General features: G+C 38.3%; 1 long non-coding RNA gene across 1 annotated transcript; it reads right to left on the reverse strand.

Moving 5' to 3' along the window:
• Nucleotides 1-5,815: 5,815 nt before the first annotated feature.
• LOC309490583 lies at nt 5,816-11,419 on the reverse strand. Its single transcript, XR_014202712.1, has 5 exons — nt 11,105-11,419; nt 10,246-10,384; nt 9,464-9,572; nt 9,178-9,257; nt 5,816-6,184 (listed from the first exon to the last, which is right to left on the reverse strand). It is a non-coding gene; the product is annotated as an uncharacterized lncRNA (long non-coding RNA).
• Between the last annotated feature and the right edge of the window lie 3,685 nt (nt 11,420-15,104).

A 15,104-nucleotide genomic window follows, 5' to 3' on the forward strand; every position in this document is an offset into this window, starting at 1 on the left:
ACCATCCAATGCTAGACTGGGACATGTTGACTTGTTGGATCTCTTATCTTCTGGTCTTATGGTCTTTGGCACAGTCTTTCAGTAGATAAAGCTAATCTGGTTTCTTTACTGGTTCACGAGCTCTCAATCCAGCCTTAACTAGCCATTGGCTTCCAGTTGAAAATGAAGTGGAGGTTCTGAGGTCTCATGCAGGTCTTAAGAAGCTGTTTTGAGGTGGTCCCACATTCAGGAGATTTTCCATCCTTCAGTCAAAATTTTCACAGCTCGCTCGTTTCCTCACTTACTCATTTCCTCACTTACTCGTTTCCTCACTCATTTCCTCACTTACTCGTTTCCTCACTTACTCATTTCTTCGTTTCCTCACTTACTCATTTCCTCATTTCTTCGTTTCCTCACTTACTCGTTTCCTCACTTACTCGTTTCCTCACTTACTCGTTTCCTCACTCGTTTCCTCACTTACTCGTTTCCTCACTCATTTCCTCACTTACTCGTTTCCTCACTTACTCGTTTCCTCACTTACTCATTTCCTCACTTACTCGTTTCCTCACTCGTTTCCTCATTTCTTCGTTTCCTCACTTACTCGTTTCCTCACTCATTTCCTCACTCATTTCCTCACTTACTCGTTTCCTCACTTACTCATTTCCTCGTTTCTTCGTTTCCTCACTTACTCGTTTCCTCATTTCTTCGTTTCCTCACTTACTCGTTTCCTCACTTACTCGTTTCCTCACTCATTTCCTCACTTACTCGTTTCCTCACTTACTCATTTCCTCGTTTCTTCGTTTCCTCACTTACTCGTTTCCTCACTTACTCGTTTCCTCATTTCCTCGTTTCCTCACTTACTCGTTTCCTCACTTACTCGTTTCTTCACTTACTCGTTTCCTCACTTACTCGTTTCCTCATTTCCTTGTTTCTTCGTTTCCTCATTTCCTCGTTTCTTCGTTTCCTCACTTACTCGTTTCCTCACTTGTTTCCTTGTTTCCTCGTTTCCTCACTTACTCGTTTCTTCATTTACTCATTTACTCGTTTCCTGACTTACTCATTTCCTCGTTTCTTCGTTTCCTCATTTACTCGTTTCCTCACTTACTCGTTTCCTCGTTTCTTCATTTACTCATTTCCTGACTTACTCATTTCCTCGTTTCTTCATTTCCTCGTTTCTTCGTTTCCTCACTTACTCGTTTCTTCATTTACTCGTTTCCTCACTTACTCGTTTCCTCGTTTCTTCATTTACTCATTTCCTCATGTCCTCATTTACTCGTTTCTTCACTTACTCGTTTCCTCGTTTCTTCATTTACTCATTTACTCATGTCCTCATTTACTCGTTTCCTCACTTACTCGTTTCCTCGTTTCTTCATTTATTCATTTCCTCATTTACTCGTTTCCTCATTTACTCATTTACTCTTTTCCTCATTTACTCGTTTCCTCACTTACTCGTTTCTTCATTTACTCATTTCCTCTTCCTCACTTACCCGTTTCCTCGTTTCTTCAATTACTCATTTCCTCATTTCCTCGTTTCTTCATTTACTCTTTTCCTCATTTACTCGTTTCCTCACTTACTCGTTTCCTCGTTTCTTCATTTACTCATTTCCTCATTTACTCTTCCTCACTTACCCGTTTCCTCGTTTCTTCAATTACTCATTTACTCATGTCCTCATTTACTCGTTTCTTCATTTCCTAGTTTCCTCATTTACTCTTTTCCTCGTTTACTCGTTTCTTCTTTTACTCATTTCCTTGTTTCCTCATTTATTCGTTTCCTCATTTACTCGTTTCTTCATTTACTCGTTTCTTCGTTTCCTCACTTACTCGTTTCCTCATGTCCTCATTTACTCGTTTCCTTGTTTCTTAATTTCCTAGTGTCTTCATTTACTCCTTTCCTCGTTTCTTCATTTACTCATTTCCTGACTTACTCATTTACTCATTTACTCATTTCCTCGTTTCTTCGTTTCCTCACTTACTCGTTTCCTCGTTTCTTCATTTACTCATTTCCTCGTTTCCTGACTTACTCATTTCCTCGTTTCTTCGTTTCCTCATTTACTAATTTACTCGTTTCCTCACTTACTCGTTTCCTCGTTTCTTCATTTACTCACTTACTCGTTTCCTCATTTACTCGTTTCCTCACTTACTCGTTTCCTCGTTTCTTCATTTACTCATTTACTCTTTTCCTCATTTCCTCGTTTCCTCACTTACTCGTTTCCTCGGTTCTTCATTTACTCGATTCCTGACTTACTCGTTTCCTCGTTTCTTCAATTACTCATTTCCTCATGTCCTCATTTACTCGTTTCCTCGTTTCTTCATTTACTCATGTCCTCATTTACTCGTTTCTTCATTTCCTAGTTTCCTCATTTACTCTTTTCCTCGTTTCTTCTTTTACTCATTTACTCATTTATTCGTTTCCTCATTTCCTCGTTTCTTCATTTACTCGTTTCTTCGTTTCCTCACTTACTCGTTTCCTCATGTCCTCATTTACTCATTTCCTTGTTTCTTCATTTCCTAGTGTCTTCATTTACTCCTTTCCTCGTTTCTTCATTTACTCATTTACTCTTTTCCTCGTTTCCTCATTTACGCATTTATTCGTTTCCTCATTTACTTGTTTCTTCATTTATTAGTTTCCTCATTTCCTCACTTACTCGTTTCCTCATTTAATCGTTTCCTCATTTCCTCGTTTCCTCACTTACTCGTTTCCTCATTTCCTCATTTCCTCGTTTCCTCATTTACTCGTTTCCTCACTTACTCGTTTCCTCATTTACTAATTTACTAATTTACTCATTTACTCATTTCCTCGCTCCTCCAGCCTGTGGAAACCGATCAAAGAAAGCCATCTTGAAGGACATCTCAGTTCTCTAACTGCACCGTGAGGAACGAGGGAACAAGCATAGATGGATCCTTCGCTGCCTCTGATATCCCACAATCCTGTGCGCTCCATTCCCTGAACGTTCAGCTGAGAAATAAAGATGGCGTCTGAAATTTCAGGTTGGTGGCCAGTTTGTGTGTAAAGTGCACATTTTGACCAATTTTTCCCCCCACTCTTGATGACATTTCTAGCGAGAAGTTAGTATTGTAGTAATTAAATATTGAGTTTGTTGTCACCAAAACTCTCTGTTTTGTTATCGATTATTAAATCGTCACGCTGCCTCAGAAGTCTGTCTGAAATCAGTTTTGTGAGGATCTTCCCGAGGAGGTACGAGTGAGGATCCACTGGTGTTTCCTATGCTGACGTCTTTCCTGTCGCACACATACATTCTCCTCCCACGTCACATATATCACAATAAAAAAAAAAAAAAATTGTTACATTTTTCATGAAATTTGTTTTATTGATGAAATTGATGTTTCAATGTAATTTAAATTGTTGCCATTTTTGATGATGACGGCTTTTTCTTACTGTTTTTGAAAAACGTTCAGATTACACACACACACACACACACACACACACACACACACACACACACACACACACACACACACTAGTTGTTCAGGTTATTGTTATTTATGTTTTATGGTTGAAATTTATGTTTTAATGTAATTTAAATGTATGTTTTAATGGAATTTAAAGGCAATGCTACACTGTTACATAAAAAATTTGTAATGTGTTTTTTTTTTCTTCCAATTTGCCTGATATTACCCTATCAGACATATTTCAACAGGGCATCATGCTCTATTATTATTAACAACATAAGGGCAGATCCCTAGTGCGCAGCTGATGACACTGTGAAGTGATGCTCGAGTGATCAAGAATATTCCAATATACACATAATTGGGGCTGTGTGTATGTGTGAGTATACAGTTTTGTAAGATGTTAATAATTTTAACAAAATAAGAGGGGTCATAAAAATTGCATTGCAACTGAATAAACTGTTTCACATAACAGATGTTTATATGTGGGCCACAAGACAATAACTAAATCAACACACATGAACCAGTTCAAAAGTGTACATTCACTGATGCTCAAGCAGGAATCATGATGCATGGATGGGGATGTAAACTTTTGCAATTGAATGATTGAGGTAAATTGTACTTATTTTGTAGTTTAACTTTGGAAGAGCAGATTTTATGCAAGTAAAACCATCATTCCAAAAACCTTCCTTTAGGGATGTCTTCATCTGTACATCTGGTATAAAAATAAATTACATTTTTTTTAAATGCAGAAAGTTTTGTGTGATGGGTAGGTTTAAGGGTTGGGTTTGTGTGTGTGTGTGTGTGTGTGTGTGTGTGTGTGTGTGTGTGTGTGTGTGTGTGTGTGTGTGTGTGTGTGTGTGTGTGTGTGTGTGTGTGTGTGTGTGATGGGTAGGTTTAGGGGTCGGGTTAGTGTGTGTGATGGGTAGGTTTAGGGGTTGGGTTAGTGTGTCTGTGTGTTTGTGATGGGTAGGTTTAGGGGTTGGGTTAGTGTGTGTGTGTGTGTGTGTGTGTGTGTGTGTGTGTGTGTGATGGGTAGGTTTAGGGGTTGGGTTAGTGTGTGTGTGTGTGTGTGTGTGATGGGTAGGTTTAGGGGTCGGGTTAGTGTGTGTGATGGGTAGGTTTAGGGGTTGGGTTAGTGTGTCTGTGTGTTTGTGATGGGTAGGTTTAGGGGTTGGGTTAGTGTGTGTGTGTGTGTGTCCCAGCCAACATTTGTATGTGGGACCCATATGGGTATGAAATGGGCTGAAAAATGGGCCCCATGTAGGATTGTCCGCGGGTTCCATAATGGCCCCATGTTAACTGCCCAGATGGATTTCATGTAGGATTGCACTTGGTACTAGGCGGGACCCAAGTGGGCAAAATGCACAAGACCCATCTCTGTCCCAGCTTTAACCCAGTCGACATTTATATGTGGGGCCCATGTGGGTTTGAAATGGGCTGAAAAATGGGCTCTGTATGGGATTGTCCGCGGGTTCCATAATGGCCCCATGTTAATTGCCCAGATGGATTTCATGTAGGATTGCACTTGGTACTAGGTGGGACCTAAGTGGGCAACATGCACAAGACCCATCTCGGTCCCAGCTTAACCCCGCCAACATTTGTATATGGGGCCCATGTGGGTTTGAAATGGGCTGAAAAATGGGCTCTGTGTGGGATTGTCCGCGGGTTCCATAATGGCCCCATGTTAATTTCCCAGATGGATTTCATGTAGGATTGCACTTGGTACTAGGTGGGACCTAAGTGGGCAACATGCACAAGACCCATCTCGGTCCCAGCTTAACCCCGCCAACATTTGTATATGGGGCCCATGTGGGTTTGAAATGGGCTGAAAAAAATGGGCTCTGTATGGGATTGTCCGCGGGTTCCATAATGGCCCCATGTTAATTTCCCAGATGGATTTCATGTAGGATTGCACTTGGTACTAGGTGGGACCTAAGTGGGCAACATGCACAAGACCCATCTCGGTCCCAGCTTAAACCCACCAACATTTGTATATGGGGCCCATGTGGGTTTGAAATGGGCTTAAAAATGGGCTCTGTATGGGATTGTCCGCGGGTTCCATAATGGCCCCATACCAACTGCCCACATGGATTTCATATAGGATGGTACTTATAAACAGGTGGGCCCCAACTGGGCTACATGCACAAGACCCATCTTGGTCCCAAATTTAGTTTTTTAGTGGGTACTACAAGGTTACTATATGGGCCGAAATACGGGCTGTAAGTGGGTTTGTCCATGGGTTCCATGTTGGCCCCAGCAACTTACTCATTTAGGTTTTATGCAGGATTTCACAGGGCTTTAGGTGGGGCCCAACTAGGAATCAAATGCATGTGGCCCAACTAGGGATCATCTGGGTTCCATCTAAATGAGTAGCAACACCACACAAACAAGTTTTAAAGCATTAGAGCACACAGTGAGATTGAAATCTTTTCAAATTTAAATTTTATTGAAATTACCCATCATATTATGCTATATTCTGAAATTCCAGAGACAATATTTAAAGAAGCAGATTTATGTCAGATTAAAGAGTATCTCTTTAAAGTTATATACCTAATTGTTAAAATACATACTTTTAACCTGTATTTGACCCAGTCTTTACTGAAAGATTTGAACAGGAAATAAATTGGGGACAGTTAGAAGAAGCAGCAATTATACATTTATCAGTACAGCTTACACTGCAGACAGTCATGTGTGCATTCTGGACACTGTCCTCCTCCATCTCTTGTCCCAGACTATTTTGAGAGTTCCCTCTCAGTTTCTTGCCAGTTGATCTGTGCAGTCTTCTTAAGAGCCTCTGCAAAACAAATTAGTTTTTTTAGAGATTATGATTTTAGAGAAGTCATGTTACTTAGACATGTCACAATACCTTATGAAAGAATAACAACTTATACTCAGGATAAAAAACAAAAACAGCATTAAACTTCAATTGGAATGGTCATGGAATTGGAATGTCACTGGAAGGGCATTTGGGAAAATCAGAGAATTACTGTTTATTTATTCAGAATATTCTGATTTAATTTTGTATTAATAAAACCAGTTTATAAAGTATGAATATGCGATGTGTTTGAAAGCATCAATTCATTCATTGATACAAGTTAACCATTAAAAAAAAATAAACAAAAAAAATAAGAATACATTATTTGTCTCAAGTCATTTTAATATTAGGTAGTTTCTCACAATCAGATTTTCAGTCCATGATAGAATGGGCCGACAAAATGATGCATAATTAAAGTATTTAAAAAAAATTGTATTGCTAATAATTTATGATTGCTTTTAAAGTAAAAATATAAAAATATTATTCTTTGTGTCTTTGGAAAATAATTGAGGTGATCACAGGTGTGGATGATTATTACATTTCCAGGATGGCTCCACTTAAGAGTCACAGTTTTAATAAGTCAGAATTAAGTTAAAATGAGAATCCCAATTCTTTTAGTGTTTCAGACAGAGATCACGATTCTGAACAGATAAAATAACATAACATGTAATTTACTAGAGGTTCTGACAAATGTTAATTTCTGCAGTCGATTTAAAATGTTTAATCTGAAAAAAAAAAAAAAGTTTGAATGAATGATTTAATGACTAAAATACGCGTTTCATTACTGGATGAATCAGCGTTTTTGAACAAATCTCTAGAATTAATTATTAAAGTTTCAAGTGTCAAGTTTCTTGCAAAAGTTTTTTTAAAACAACGGAGGATGGTTAGTTTGTGACAACAGCAGGAAACTGGTGAATTACGTTCACATCAAAAGATTAAATCAGATTTGAAGATTGTGACTTATAAATGCACATTAACCCGATGACTTAGCATTCATGTAAAAACTATGTTCAGATTCATCAATCAGAATGATTTCATCCTGATCGAAACAAAACATTTCCATGTAAATGTGGGTACTGACAGCACCAACGCAGATATAAATGTTCACAAAAATTACACAGAGAATACACGGTATAAAAATAAATAAAACTTGCGTGCAAATTAATGAATGTAATGCGGAACTACTGTTAGATACGCGGGTTCTTTAGGGACACCTAATCTGTAGCCCCGCCCTAGCTCTGAAGCAGGCTGCGATGTAAAGATTGCAATGCTGGAATATGTTGTGTGTGTGTGTGTGTGTGTGTGTGTGTGTGTGTGTGTGTGTGTGAGAGAGAGAGAGAGAGAGAGAGAGAGAGAGGGGGGCGCGGGCACGATCAAAAAGTCACAAAGTGCTTACTTAAATTTGTGTGTGTGTGTGTGTGTGTGTGAGTGAGAGAGAGAGAGAGAGAGAGAGAGAGAGAGAGAGAGAGAGAGAGAGAGAGAGAGAGAGAGAGAGAGAGGGGCGCGGGCACGATCAAAAAGTCACAAAGTGCTTACTTAAATTTGTGTGTGTGTGTGTGAGTGAGAGAGAGAGAGAGAGAGAGAGAGAGAGAGAGAGAGAGAGAGAGAGAGAGAGAGAGAGAGAGAGAGAGAGAGAGAGGCGCGGGCACGATCAAAAAGTCACAAAGTGCTTACTTAAATTTGTGTGTGTGTGAGAGGTGCGATCGAACAGTGTAAACATAAAAACATACTCCATAATTTTGTTTATATAGGACATTATTCAAACTGCAAAGTGTTTAAGTTATTGTTAATTAAAATTTTAAGGAAAACAAAAATATTAAAGGTCCCGTTTTTCCTGTGTTTTTGAAGCTTTGATTGTGTTTACAGTGTGCAGTATAAGGCCCCGTTCACACCGCAAGTCTTAATGCTCAATTCTGATTTTTTGCTCAGATCCGATTTTTTGATTGGCTGTTCACATTACCTTTTAAAATGTGACCAATATCTGATTGCAGTGTGAACTGTTTGTTTTCAAACTAACCCGCATGCGCAAAAGAACAATAACAATGACATCAGACGCAGCACGCGGTTGCACTAAAGTTCGGGAGGTTATGGAGGAAGTAAGCATATTCACATTTACAGTGCTATGCATAAGTTTAGACACCCATGCTAAAGTTGACTAAAAAGAGGAATAAAAAAATCATCTTTTGGAAATTTAAAAAATTAGGAAAATTCCAACCTTTAAGGACACCAATTTTCTTTGTGAATGAATAATGTATCGTAAATAAATAAATGTTCTTCCTTAAAATATAGGGTGCATAAGTCTGGACACCCCTATGTTAAATTCCCAAATTTTTATTTTTAAAGGCCAGTTACTTCATGGATCCAGGATACTATGCATCCTGATAAAGTTCCCTTGGCCTTAAAATAGCCCCACATCATCACATAGCCTTCACCATACCTAGAGATTGGCATGGTTTTATTTCAGTTAGCCTAATAGCTAGTTTGATTTGCATTGAGAGATGATCTTATGGAAAGTACTCCATGCCAATCTCTAGGTATGGTGAAGGCTATGTGATGATGTGGGGCTATTTTAATTCCAAAGGCCAAGGGAACTTTATCAGGATGCATAGTATCCTGGATCCATGGATTCTTTCAGATGAATACAACTGGAGTTATATTAATAAACACACTGACGCTTCCAAGCTGCATAATGGCAGTGGATCGAAACTCATGGCCTTGCTCCAGAAGGGCTTTATTAACCCAACCCCATAGTTAATATAACTCCAGTTGTATTCATCTGAAAGAAGAAAGTCATATACACTAACGATGGCTTGAGGGTGAGTAAATCATGTGGTAAATCATGGGGTAATTTTAATTTTAGTGAAAATTACTACTATTCTAAGTCAATTATGTAAAATCTAATTTTGTAAATTGTATTAAATTAAGTCACATCAAAACACCTCACACATAACAAAAGGTTAATGGATCCATACCAGAAATGACAGTGCAATCCTCCACCAAATTGCCAGTACGCATCTGGATCTTTGGTCAATCTGGGGTGGGCTGATAAGTCCTTAAAAATAAAGATTTAATTTGTACCATTCCTTTAAACAATATTAAATAAAATTTAAATAAAACACACACACACACACACACACACCCACCCGGAGCAGTGGACAGACGTTTTTGCACATACATGTCATGTCACATCACACAATTGTAGCTTTGAAAAAAGCAAATTGGTACACCAAAATCAAACAGACCATCTAATAACTTTACCTGTAGCCACATTTATCCTGTTATGACACGTCTGAGGGTCTTTCCCTTGATGTTCTTTAGTGAACTAAATAAAGAACTGATGATGGTGACATGTTCTCCTTTTTTTTCACTTTAGAGGAAAAAAAGACAAAAGGATAAAAAAAGTTACTCAGATTTGTCACTGGTAGATGAAATTACTTTTGATGGTGAGAATAGCCTAACACTTTTAACTACATAATATATTAATCCCAATGTAAGGTTTAGAAGCAATGGTTAAAATTGACTTGCATCTTATGGCGCTTTTCCACTACACAGTACCAGCTCGGCTCGGCTCGACTCGACTCTGTTTGGTTTTCCACTGTGTAAAAGTTGTACCTGTACCCGCTTCCAGGTACTTTTTTTCGTACCACCTCCGGCGAGGTTCTGAGCGAGCTGAGGCGATACTAAAATGTGACGTGAAAACACAGCAGACTGCTGATTGGTCAGAGAGAATCGTCACTATTCACTGCGTCATCATTGCACGCGCCAGACGGAGTATCCTGAATAAAAAACAGCAAAAACAAAAACATCCAAAAACAGCATACACTCGATATCCTCCATTGTCCTGTGTGTTTGGGTAGCGGGTGTGTCTCGCGCGTCTCGCGTAAAAGATTAAGTCACGGCAGTATCCTGCGGCGTCGCTATGACGACCAGGTACTATTGTGGAGGTACTATCTGCAATGGAAAACGGAGCGAAAAGCGAGCCGAGGCGAGGCGAGTCGAGTCGAGTTGAGCTGGTACTGGTAATGGAAAAGCGCCATTACTGAAAATGATAATCGTGGTGGATTTGTCTCTCTGTTGGGTGCCTGTTCTCCCCAAAAAATCTTCTTCCAGTGCTTGAGATATACATCTATATGTAAATGACTGTTTTATCAGTCACTTACTCATTCGAATGCTCCTTCCCTAGAAATAAAATAAAATAAATTAAATGCAATAGTTCCACTTTAGCAGAATCAAATACACTTAACCTCAGCACTACTTCCAGATAACTAAAGTGCATTAAATACAACATTTGTTGTTCTTATTGACTTTAAGTATATGTTTTAGGATACAAAAGTACAATTGCAGGGTATTTATATTAAGTACATACATATGTAAATGCATTTGTAGTAAACTTAGCATAAAATAAATGTTTCAAATATATTTTAGTATTTTTTTTCCAATAGGGTTTTCATGTGTTTGAGTTTTAAACTAGCTGACAACACTGACATCAGAGGCTTCAACGTTAAATAAGTGCTAATACGCTAATCGCGATTAGCATCTTACTGTAATCAAATCAATGGTACACACACACACACACACACACACACACACACACACACACACACAGCTGCAGGTTGTAGTACGTCCGTTTCCCGTGAAAGTTAACTTACACAGAACATTTCTGGGAAGTTCATATGAACTCCATTAAGACAAGATTTGTTTACCTGCATTATATATTATACCATGAACTATATTAACATTCTTATCTACTTATTTTAATGTAATACCTAAACGTTTAAATATATATGAATTGATCTCTGTTTTTTCTAAAATGATAGTGGATATAACTTATAGGACATGAACACGAAACATAACTTTACATAACGTTAGGCCTGTAGAGACAGAAAAATGTTCTCTTACCTGATATCGCCAAAATGTTTGCAGGACTCACACATCCAGACCGACCTTCCTCTGTGTTCACATATCAGCTTCTGTTCTTCTCCGTTTCCATGCCACAACGCAAATTAGTTTAAAATAATAATTTAACAGGCATAAGGAAAGACCGTAATCTTGCCGAGCAGTAGCACACACACACACGTCGTCATCAACACAAACTGACGTATTTTCAAACTTGACCAGTAAAAAGGCGCGCGCACGGTTGTCATTGGCCAGTCATATTAACCAATCATGATCAAAGAAGGTGGAACAACCAATAGCAATTGTTTTAGCGTGGTAATGGAAAAGATTACTTTTCTTTCTTTTTCTTTTTTTTTTTTTTTAAAGAAATGTGTGTTTAGTTTTATTTGTAGACTATATTATTTAATTAGTTAAAATAGTGTTTTGATGACAGTGTGAATAAAAATGCAATCCTGCATGGTAAGCTTTAGGCAAACACAAAATTGTAAGTCCAAACAAAATCACACAAAGCAAAAAAGTTTCTGCTGCACTTGTGATATCCATTATTATTATTATTGTTAATAATATGATTATATTTTACATAAATTTAGATTTGTGAAGTGGTGTTTGGATCAAAATATCATACTAAAATAAAATAATAATTAGAAATAATAATAATTCAAAGATTATGTATTCCTTGAAGACATGACATTGATTCAACATACAGATTTTGTGTAAAAAAAAAGAAAAAAAAAGAAACCTTTTCACCTGTTTAGTATTAAACGTTTCATTGTGACAACATTAAAACAACACCTGACATTGTTTCAACCATATTTCAACTTTGAGGGTGAGTCATGTGTCAACTATGACTGAAAAGAAAAGTCTGTACTGTTGGCCTCAAAAGAAAACTGAACACAAAACACAATATGCTAAATGAATGAAACTGCACTTTATTCTGTACTCCTGTATATGATGCAAATATGATTTCTGAATTTACATTGGATTTTCCCTTCAAACCATGAATTTCCATTCTATCTTTCTTTACTTGGGCTATTTCATCATCTGAACTGATGTGCCCCTTTCAATAATCAAAACCCTAACCCTAACCCCAATATTCAAAATCTCAAGAATTACATTGTCACTAACCGACTGACCAGAAAACTCTGGAGAATCTCAATTGAATAAGGGCATATGGCTGTTACTAGGGGTTTGATTTCTTCTACCCATCTCTAAGCCATTTTAATTCCATTATTTTGATAGATTTTGATAGACAGAATTCGATAACTTCTGTAACCCGTTCTTCATATTGTAGTGACCATTTTCTGGATATTTTGAACCATTTGTATAGATTTTAAAATGACAATATGGAGATAAGCATTTTGCAGTAACTCACAAAATCAGACCACTAAAAGTTGACACTTTGAATATTTAATGTCATGGGTTGAAACTAATGTCTGCTGAACACCAACAGGACTGGATTTGAAGAGCCATGGCCTATACTGTAACCACATACACTATATTGCCAAAAGTATTGGGACACCCCTCCAAATAATTGAATTTGGGTCTTTCAATGACTTCCATGGCCACAGTTGTATAAAATCAAGCACTAGGTATGCAGACGCTTCTACAAACATTTGTGAAAGAATAGGTTGCTTTCAGGAGCTCAGTGAATTCAGTGAATTCAAGCGTGGTACCAGGTTTCCAATTGTGTAATAAGTCCATTTGTGAAATTTCCTCACTACTAAATATTCCGCAGTCAGCTGTTAGTGGTATTATATCAAAGATTATAAATTACAAATATACTGTATACAATTGTTTTAATGATTGTACAGATATGTTGTTTACAAGTGTATAGTTTATGATGTAACTTACAGATGCACAATTTATATTTACTACATAATTAATTAGATTCACAATTATACTTGTATGTTCAGGGCCCATATAGAGATTACCTATGTGGGTACCACATTGGGCCCATGTTGGCAGCCTATATAGGACTGATTGTGTTTGCCCATGTCTGACACATATGGTTTGGCCAAGAGGGCCCCATATGTATTTCCCCATTCATGACCCATTTAGAGATTACCTATGTGGGTACCACCTTGGGCCCATGTAGGCAGCCTGTATAGGACTGATTGTGTTTGCCCATGTCTGACACATATGGTTTATCAAAATGGGTCCCATATGTTTTTCCCATTCATAACCCATATAGAGATTACCTATGTGGGAACTACCTTGGGCCCATGTAGGCAGCCTATGTAGGACTGATTGTGTTTGCCCATGTTTGAAACATATGGTTTATCAAAGTGGGTCCCAAATGTTTTTCCCCATTCAGGGCCCATTTAGAGATTACCTATGTGGGTACCACCTTGGGCCCATGTTGGCAGCCTATATAGGACTGATTGTGTTTGCCCATGTCTGACACATATGGTTTAGCCGAGCGGGCCCCATATGTATTTCCCCATCCATGGCCCATATAGAGATTACCTATGTGGGTACCACCTTGGGCCCATGTAGGCAGCCTATATAGGACTGATTGTGTTTGCCCATGTCTGACACAAATAGTTTGGCCAAGCAGGCCCCATATGTATTTCCCAATTCAGGGCCCATTTAGAGATTACCTATGTGGGAACTACCTTGGGCCCATGTAGGCAGCCTATATAGGACTGATTGTGTTTGCCCATGTTTGACACATATGGTTTATCAAAGTGGGTCCCATATGTTTTTGCCATTCATAAACCATATAGAGATTACCTATGTGGGTACCACCTTGGGCCCATGTTGGCAGGCTATATAGGACTGATTGTGTTTGCCCATGTCTGACACATATGGTTTATCAAAGTGGGTCCCATATGTTTTTCCCATTCACAAACCATATAGAGATGACCTATGTGGTTACTACCTTGGGCCCATGTAGGCAGCCTATATGGGACTGATTGTGTTTGCCCATGTCTGACACATATAGTTTGGCCAAGCGCGCCCCATATGTATTTCCCCATTCAGGGCCCATATAGAGATTACCTATGTGGGTACTACCTTGGGCCCATGTAGGCAGCCTATATAGGACTGATTGTGTTTGCCCATGTCTGACACATATAGTTTGGCCAAGTGAGCCCCATATGTATTTCCCAATTCAGGGCCCATATAGAGATTACCTATGTGGGAACTACCTTGGGCCCATGTAAGGCAGCCTAAATAGGACTGATTGTGTTTGCCCATGTTTGACACATATGGTTTAGCCAAGCGGGCCCCATATGTATTTCCCCATTCAGGGCCCATATAGAGATTACCTATGTGGGTACCACCTTGGACCCATGTAGGCAGCCTATATAGGACTGATTGTGTTTGCCCATGTCTGACCCATATGGTTTAGCCGAGCGGGCCCCATATGTTTTTCCCCATCCATGGCCCACTTTGTTTTTCCCATTCATAACCCATATAGATATTACCTATGTGGGAACCAGTGTTGTTTTTGGCAGCCCTTTTAGTTTTAGTCTTAGTCTTAGTCTTTTGGACGAAAATGCTTTTTAGTTTTAGTCACATTTTAGTCACTTATAAACTTTATAGTTTTAGTCAAGTTTTAGTCGACGAAAACATAAAAAGGTTTTAGTCAAGTTTTAGTCGACGAAAACGCAAAAAGGTTTTAGTCAAGTTTTAGTCAATTTTAGTAAAAAAAAATAAAAAAGTAGTCTTTAACAAATTAATTTAGGTTAAAAAGTATTGGAAATGGGCTTAGGTTTGACAGGTTGTAGCAAGTGTTGCAATTCATAAAACAACAGTTAACCTTAAAACCTTTGCATAATAAACTAGACTTTCTCATTGATGGAGATGCAGTGCTGCCAAGCTGTAGGCTACTTCATTGTCGCATTGGGCAGAAACCTTTTATCCCCATATTTCAAGTTATATTTTTTCCATGAATTGATGCTCTTCTAATATTTCAGCACATTGGCTATTTTCACCAGTAATCACAGTAATAAAGGAATGGTTTACAGTTTAAACAGCAAAAAACTTTGAGCTACTACAA

Source organism: Leuciscus leuciscus (genome assembly GCF_965113295.1).
Source record: "Leuciscus leuciscus genome assembly, chromosome: 25".
Classification (NCBI taxonomy): Eukaryota; Metazoa; Chordata; class Actinopteri; order Cypriniformes; family Leuciscidae; genus Leuciscus; species Leuciscus leuciscus.